Source organism: Humulus lupulus, chromosome 1 (genome assembly GCF_963169125.1).
Source record: "Humulus lupulus chromosome 1, drHumLupu1.1, whole genome shotgun sequence".
NCBI classification, from domain to species: domain Eukaryota; kingdom Viridiplantae; phylum Streptophyta; class Magnoliopsida; order Rosales; family Cannabaceae; genus Humulus; species Humulus lupulus.
The window spans coordinates 150,223,526-150,233,222 of NC_084793.1; positions in this window are offsets into that span (position 1 = coordinate 150,223,526).

Here is a 9,697-nt window from a genome sequence, read left to right on the forward strand (position 1 = left end):
AAGCTCAAATAAGTTATCATAAATTTAACAAATAAATTTACTACTTATTAATTCCTCGTGACTCCACTAAAGACTCAGAATTGCACTCTTGAATTCATAGAACGCTCTATAATCAATATAGATACGTTGTTAGTTATCCATTGTTACAACCATATTTATCACTCAATCCTCTATAGACGATCTATAATGAGATGGGACTAAAATACTATTTTTCTCCTCATTGTATTTTATTCTTAAAATACTTAGCTCATTGTAAATGATATTTTAGTAAACTAATATTAATTACTGAAATGAGATCTCTATCATTTAGCACCTCGAACCAAAATAGAAGGAAACCATCATTTTACTTCTTCATCAGAAGCTATAGATGTTCATATCTACGATTAACACTCTCACTCAATTATACTACCGAGTTCCCAAGATGTAAGTATGGGCTAGTCTGTAGGATAAGCTGGTAACGAACAAGTCAAATAACTCAAATAATACAATAAGTTAGAATACTAACCACTCAGAATTGAGATTGAATTGGCCTATGGTCAACTATATGATATGACTAGAATAGATAATAACGATATGTCTCCTTATCTTATCTACTGTTAATATCGGTCCAGTCTAATGTAACAAATACATTCGATCTTATCTACTTTGCTAATGTTCTGGATAGAACATAACACTACAATGTGTAAGTAGATCATATCGTAGATTGACAAGTCAGTGTAAATCATGTGCACTGACTAATCTTAGGACTAACTTATTTTTGAACATATAATCATATTTATATTCCATTGTGATTACGTCACTATAAATATGATTAGCTATATGCTTGGAATATAATAAAAGTTTAAATTAAACAAATAATCATGAAAATAAAACATGTGAGCAAAGTGATTGACCAAGTCAAGAATAATTTTTATTCTTTTATTGATAATAAAAATGAGATTACAAAGAAATTGAGTTTTAGTTAGGGCATAAAATCCCAACAATACATCCACTTGCACTTTTATCATTCAAAGAAGTCTCAAACTCAAGATCAAGAAGAAACAATGTTCAACTGAGTTTCTTAAGCTGTGAAAAGAATACATTTGAAGGGTTTTGTATGTAAAGTGCATACAAAAGAAACCTCTAGCTTTTTCTCCTGTAACTTTCGGTTAGGGTTAATAATTGAATGAACTCACTACTTATAGAGAGTCTTAGTGGGATATCGTCCCTTACAAACAAATCTAGGCCCTACACGTGTAGATGTATGATCGGTACATTCATTTACAAATTAAAATAACACCAGAATAATACAATTTAAATATCAGTTACACAAATATGTTGGGATATTAATTGGTTTCTCGTGAAATTCGGATCTTCGGGTAAGAGTTTCCTGCTCATCGAGCAAGTCTTTCACTCTAAGCAATAAAATTATGTATTTTGATGTAGCCATCTCAAGCATCTACTTCTTCCGACCAGCTCTCTGAATTTAATGCAGTGTAATGCCACGAGTCTCTTTCTTAGATGCCACGTCATCAAGTCTGAAATTGGGTTAAGCAAATGCATTCGATGAGGAATGTATGATAACTTTAAAGAAAATTGACATAGATTATGCATGTAGTGATGAGACTAATGCGACCTTAAGAGAAGGTGAACATGTCAATGCAATTGATGATGAGTTCATTGCAAAAGAAAGTGAAGATACTAAGGTCAATGCATTTGATGTTGAGATCATTGCAAACCTAAGTAAGGATACCAATGCCAATGCATTTGATGTTAAGATCATTGCAACCTTGAGTGAAGTTAATGCAACCCAATGAAAGGTGCAAGGATGAGGGTATGATACTTGTGCAACCATTCATGCAACCTATGATAAAAATCTTTTCAAACCTTTGAAAATGCAAAGGTTGGACTTGAAGTCCAAATGAGAAATGAAAAGAGATCCAAGACACTTGAAAGGGGCTGCATTTATATGTTCTTCACTAATGGAAAGAAAGTGACCCTAACTAATGTTTTCTATGTTCTCAATATGAATGGAAACATTGTGATTGGAAGTTCATTGAGTAAATTCGGTATTAAAATGGAGTTTGAATTTGACTAAATTTGGCACTCTTGTGGGAAAGGGTTATTCATGTGATGGAATGATCAAACTTTGTACTCTTGATTATGACAATAATTATATGGCATCTAATTCTTGTAATGTTATTAATTCTAGTTCTATTAGTTTGTGTCACAATAGACTTGCTCATATAGGTTATAACACAATTAAAAGAGTTGTTAAATGTGAATTGATTAATTGTGATGTGAATGAACATGATAAATGTGAATTATGTGTTAAATCTAAAATGGTAATGAAACATTTTCCAAGTGTTGATAGATGTTAAAACTTGCAAGACTCAATACATAGTTATTTATGTGAACTAAATGACATGTTGACTAGAGGAGGAAATAGATACTTCATGACTTATCTTGATATGATTAACTCTATGCTTTTACATGGTAAATTGTGTTATAATTTGTGGGATGAGACTTTGCTTGCTGTGTGTCATATAATGAATCGAATTCCTATAAAGAAGAACAATGTGTCTCCATATGAGTTATGGAGAGGAAATAAGCCTAACCTAGGCTATCTTAAATTGTGGGGGTGCCTTGCTTATTGCAAGAGCACGGGGCCAAAAATGACCAAGTTGAGTCCAAGGACCGTAAAGTTTGCATTTGTTGGCTATGCCTCAAATAACAATGCTTATAGGCTATTAGACTTGGAGTCTAATGTGATAATTGATTCAAGAGAAGTGGAGTTCTTTGAGAATATGTTATATTGTGATAGGAACTCTCAAGAACGCACAGGTGTTGGAGAATCTCCTAAAGAGAAAGATCCAAAGATTGATGATCAACCAATATTGCCTCGGAGAAGCCAAAAACTTAAAAAGTTGAGATCAATTGAGAAGTGTTCTCAAGTAGAGATACTCTACCTAGTAGAGGGTAATCTTGAAGAAGTCACATGGGTGCTCGAATCTCGTCATTTTGACTTAGGGTGCTATTATTTACACTTTTTTTTTTCTCTACACCCCTCTTAATTAATTAATTCTTTTGAAAAGTTCCTTTGTTATAAATTTACACAAATACCCTTACTAGTTATTTAAGAATAATATTATATATATTTTTAAAAAAAATTATATTTCTTCACACACACTTTTAACACAACATGTATAAAAAAAATTATAAAATTTAATTTTTTTATTACAAATATGAAAGTAAAATATATTGTAATTTACTAAGTTTTTTAAAAATTTTTAAATTTAATATGAATTGTTCTTATTTTGTATTTAAGGAAATAAAAATTAAATTTTGATTTGATTTTTTTTTAAAGATGGAGATGGGTCAATTTGTTTTAATTATTTTAATAAAGTATGGCTATAGAAAGATTTAATTTTTCAATAATTTATTTACTAAATAAAAATTAGGAAGGAATGTCAAAAGATTTTTTAAAATATTTTTAAATTAAATATGAGGTGTAATTAGAAAAGGCTTGAAGAAAGAAAATAGGGTGCCAGTAAAAACACCCTTTAACATAGCATTTTACACGTTTTAGCCACCATAATTTCGTTGTAATAGATATGCATGATCTTTGTTATTTCTTATACATACTGCATCTAGATTTTCACCCATGCATCTTAATTTCAAACTATTATTATAGAATTGTTAACGTGAAAGTGTCACTATCAAATCAGTTTTATTTTCAAATGTATTGAATGCCTTATTCCCCAAATCAAAAGTGTTGATACACTGAAAATGTAGTTGGAACCATGTCATAATATATTTTATACTAGTGGATCCAATCAATACACATTTCGCTACAACATATCTAAAGCCTCATCTTTATATGTTTCCAATTGAAAACATCGATTTAAAAAGAAAATATATTCAGGTTTCAGGGGACAAAGCCAAAGAAAGAGCCTTCATTTTCAAGTACACAAAATCATTGCTGGATCAATCAAGTCTTCGGCCCAACGAACCAGATCCTTATCTAACTCTCTTTTTTTTTTGAAATAATAATTTGAATTCTAAGCAAATAATGTGGTCCTATATAGTTGTAGTTTTCTTCACTTTAGGATTAAGATGAATATGCTTGACTTTTTGATCAAGTTAGCCTTTGCCCAAAGATTAAAACAAAAGCATGGATCAAAGGAAACTTATATTATATTTAAAATTCAAAATGGAAAATAAAGAAGTACTTTTAACGTAATATTTCATTAAATATCAAACATAACATTAAAAAATAAGTAAATATATATAAAAATATTTAAATATTAATAAACGTGCTATATCTATGACGATCATATAGATAAATATAGTGTGCGTGGAATTTTTAATTTAAGCTTGTACAATCATTTTGATTTATGTATATAAGGTATTTTCGATTATTATTAGTATGATAGATATACGTGACATGAAAATATTACATGTTTTTTTGCATCATAATATTTGAAGCTATAAGTGATTTAGCATACTAGTCCCTAAACTATAAAATGCAACTGCTAGGACAATAAATTTTATATTTTTGCCCTTCTCTATTGTCGCCTTGGAATTGTCACGTCAACTAATCTGGCAACACAATGCGATAAAAAGTTAACTACAAAGAGTTAATAGCTACTGAAAAACAAGATTAAGAACTTAACTATTACATTTTGTATTTAAGGAACTAGTTCGCTAAACCACCTGTAATTGCCTCTAAAAAAGGGGTCTTGTGAGCCCTGTACCCCAAGGATCAACGAGCTGAGGAAGGGGCTTGATACTTTGTTGCATGCCCCCACTAGAAGACGCATGCCAACGAGCTAAGAATTCACTGAACCCGCTAGTGTTGCCAAAGGGTTAGTCCCCTTAGGATCTTTCGTAGTTGATCTCAAGATCAAATCAATCTTTTCTTGGAAAATCTATGGGTTCTTGATTTGACATTATCACCCTAAACACCATTAAAAATGCAAATGAGAGTTTGTTGGGTTTTACGTACCCTCATGAAATCACATTTCTTATATAATTCATTCATTATCAATAAAGTAGTATAAATCATTTTGTTAAATCAAATTGTGTTGTTTACATGTTTTATTACATGATCAATTATTATTAATACAAACGTTTATAAAATCCTGAATATATGTATAGTTAGCGACTCAATTACAGTTGATTATAATTGTAATTATATATTCAAAAGTATTTTGTCCTAAGATTAATTAATGCACTGGATTTTTACTGATTCGGTAATTTACGATAAGATCTACTTACATATCTGGTGTAATGTCCTATCCAAGACATTGATCAAGTAGATAAGATCAGATGTATTTTGTTACATTTGACTGTACTAATATTGAAAGATAAGTAAGTATCGTTATTATCTAATCTAATATAATCATATCACAATGTTATCGATAGGTCAATTCAATCTTAATTATGAGTCATTAATATTATGCTAATTGTATTATTCATGCCTTTTGATTTGTTCGTTTACAGCTTACCCTACGGACTAGCTCATACTTACATATTGAAGATTTGGTAGTATAATTGAGTGGGTGTATTTATCATAGACATGAAATCTATACCTTTTGTTTAAGAAGTGAAACGATAATTTCCTTAGAGCTTGGTTCAAGTGATAAATTGAATAACGATCAATGAAACAAAGGTTAAAATTTCTGTCTTTTGCGTTATGTATGGAAGTTAGGGGGCCTTGTAGTGGGAACGAGATACTGGACCTAACCTGTAAAGCCCTGGGTAACCAAAACCGTTACACTGTGTGTTTAAAATAGTGCAAGACCTGTTACTCAAGCCGTTTGAACATAAATGTGTTTCAAAATTCATCTAATAGGCTAGGGTTAAAAGATTTTGATCATAAAATGATTGATTTTTTATTAAAATAATAGTTTGATACATGGGATCCCAACAATAAGATTTACAAGGCGGAAACGACTCTCAAAAGTTAATACAACAGTAGCCAGTCTAAATGGCAAAATACAGTTTAGAGCTCTAGTTCTTGTAATTCCCTCGACCGTGGAGGTCGAGCAGCTATCGATGTACACTCTGCCCCTAGAGCTCTCCTACTCATGGTTGGTCCAGTTTTTCTTTGCCTTTATCTGCACCACGTAGTACCCATGAGACAAGGCTCAGCAAGAAAACCATGATCAACAAGCATAGACAGCACCAAGAGCATTTATCAAAACTCCAAGTCAAGCAGTTCAATTAATTAGCAAAATATAGGTATTATTCTAGACAACGTTAAACATATACTTTCAAATATATAACTCAATTTGCCACAAATATTTAGGTGTCGGTGCCCTTAGGCCAAGCTCTTTAGTTATTTTGCTGACCTCAACTCGCTTAGGCCGAGTCCTCTGATTATTTAGCTGACCCTGGCTCGCTTAGGTCGAGCAGCTTTCAATACACTTATCATCGACCTCAGCACACTTAGGTTGTACATTCATATTCCACACATCATATATATAATTCACAAAATAGATATGTTCAATTACAGGGAATCTCAGTCCCGTTCACAACCACATGGGTGCAGTTTTCTTACCTCGAGTCCCGAGCGATGGATAAAGAGCGGTCCCGAGCACGATCCTTAGTCCAGAGCCTTAATAGTAATCCTAGTCACAAGCAATAATGGATAACTATCAGATTCTAATCAAATTAAATATTTTGGAATCAAATACTAGTCTCTGAAACCTCGAATTCTACTAAACTAGGTTGTAGAATTCGTCCCGAGCGCTTAGGTTAAAGTCCCCAAGCCTCCCCGAGCCTAAAACCTAAGTTTCCCTTTCCTTTCCATTTAGGGCTGTGGCATGCCCTTTAGGGCTGCGACCTGCCTCTTAGAAAAATGGAAAGGACCTCCCTATTGGAGGACACGAGCCGCGATATGCTACCCCATGCTGCGGTGCCTGGGCAAACTAGAGGCGTCTCCATCCTCTTCAAATAGGTGGGCCGCGACACCTGAAGAACAAGGTCACGGCTCGGGCCTCCGAACCCAGAAATCCATGCATTTCTTCTGTGTTTTTCTCAGCCAAGCCCTTAAATCTTCACCCAATTCAACCCCTATACTCAGAATTAAACCCATAATTCATATCACAGCGGCATATTCAAACTAAATACCCCAAAACTCACACCACCAACTCATTAAAATTCAAGGATCACATCCTATAGTCTAACCCCACAAAATTTCAAAGCCAAAATTAAAACTCAGTAAAAGCTACAGAATTCCCTACCTTAACTAGCAATCTGACCTGAGCTTCCACTATCCTCCACAAACGATAAGTTTTCCAAGCTTCAGCCTCAAATTCCCCAAACTTTCCTGCTGAATTCCTCGCGTTTCTCCTTCAAAACTTCATAGTTTTCTTAGGTTATAGAGTGAGAGAGAGAGTGTTTAAGTGCTGAGAGTATTGTGGTTATCCCCTGAGTTCAGTTAACCTTATCCCCTAATCAAATGACCAAATTTCCCCTTAAGTCTATCTAAATCCTCAAGTGGCACTAAGGGCAATTTCGTCATATTCCACATCCCGCTAAGTCCTCGAGTATTCCTATAAATCCTCGCCAAATCCCGACATGTCCAACCAATTACCAAATACTTGCCCATTACTCGATATATCCCAAATATATGTCAAGTTTCCCAAACTACCCCTAGGCTCACCTCGAGTTGGGTATTAAACCCCACCGTGACTATTCCACTAATCCGTTCATTAGGACCACCTCAACTCGTATACTGCAAATATATATCCACATAATAATGTGGTCTCAACCATTTAACATATATAATTACATTTATGCCCTTAACATGCCAAAATTATAGTTATGCCCTTATAAACAAGAACGGGCCCACATGCATATTTAATACTCATAAACATGCATATAAATATATTCATATCACCATATATATCATGCATGACACATAGTCACACATAGTGAGAATTTTGTTACAACTATCCCCTCATAGTGAGAATTTCGTCCTCGAAATTGTACCTAAATAACTCAGGATATTGCTCCCGCATAGCTGACTCAAGTTCCCAGGTCGCTTCCTCGACCTTGTTATTTCTCCATAACACTTTGACTAGAGGAATCATCTTGTTCCCCAAAAATTTATCCTTCCTATCTAGGATCAACACTTGTCTCTCATCATATGATAAATCTATCTGTAGCTCCTCATATCCAAATACATGAGTCATATCTGAGACGTATTTCTGGAGCATAGAGATGTGGAATATGTCGTGAACTTCTGATAACGATGGTGGCAAAGCCAATCTATAGGCTACTTGCCCGATCCTCTCCAGGATCTCGAAAGGTCCTATGAATCTAGGGATCAGCTTGCCCTTTTTCCCAAACCTCCTCACCCCTTGCAATGGTGAAACCCACAGAAACATGTGGTCTCCCACCTGAAACTCGACGTCTCTACGCTTAGGGTCAGCGTAGCTTTTCTGTTTGCTCTGCAAAGCGAGCATTCGAGCTCGGATCTTCTCAATAGCTTCATTAGTCTTATGTACCATCTTCATTCCCAAATACCTCCTCTCCCCCATCTCATCCCAATGAATGGGTGATCTACACTTCCTTCCATATAACATCTCGTATGGTGCTACTCTAATCATTGATTGATAACTGTTGTTGTACAAAAATTCAATCAACGGGAGGTACTTACTCCAAGAACTCTCGAAGTCTAGCACACATGCCCTAAGCATGTCTTCCAATATCTGAATTGTCCTCTCAGACTGTCCGTCTGTCTGAGGATGAAAGGTTGTACTAAACTTCAACTGAGTTCTCATATCCTTTTGCAAACCACCCCAAAACTTGGAGGTAAATATGAGATCCCGATTAGATAATATAGATTTAGGAACCCCGTGGAGACGTACAATCTCCCCCACATATAACTCTACATACTGATCTATAGTATAGATCTTCCTCACTGGCAGAAAGTGAGCTGACTTGGTGTATCTATCTACTATCACCCACACTGAGTCATGTTGCCCCACCATCCTGGGTAAGCCTCCCACGAAATCCATAGTAATATCTTCCCACTTTCACTCAGGAATACCCAAAGGTTGAAACAACCCCGCTAGTCACTGATGCTCAGCCTTTACCTGCTGACAGGTTAAACACTTGGCTATGTAGTTAACCACGTCCTTCTTCATCCCAGTCCACCAATATAAAGTTTGTAGATCCTGATACATCTTTGTGGTGCCTAGATGGAGTGAGTATGGTGTATTATGGGATTCATCAAGTATCTCTCGCCTAATCCCCATATCCATCGGAACACAGATCTGATCCTTATATCGTAGAAAACCTGTCTCTGAAATAGAATAATCCTTAGCCACTCTAGCTAGGACATTTCCTTTAACCTCCTGCAGCTGCGCATCATCCAAATGACCCTATCTTATCCTCTCTAGGAGGGTAGATTGTAAGGTAATATTGGCCAACCGACCCACAACCAACTCTATCCTTGCTCTGGCCATCTCCTCTACCAATTCCTTCGATATCTGCTTCGAACTAAATAATTGTCCTGGGCTCCTCCGGCTCAGCGCATCTGCCATTACATTAGCTTTTCCTGGGTGGTAAAGGATGTCACAGTCGTAGTCATTCACCAATTCTAGCCAACGTCTCTGTCTCATGTTTATGTCCTTTTGGGTGAAGAAATACTTCAAACTCTTATGATTAGTGTATATCTCACACTTCTCCCCGTACAGATAAT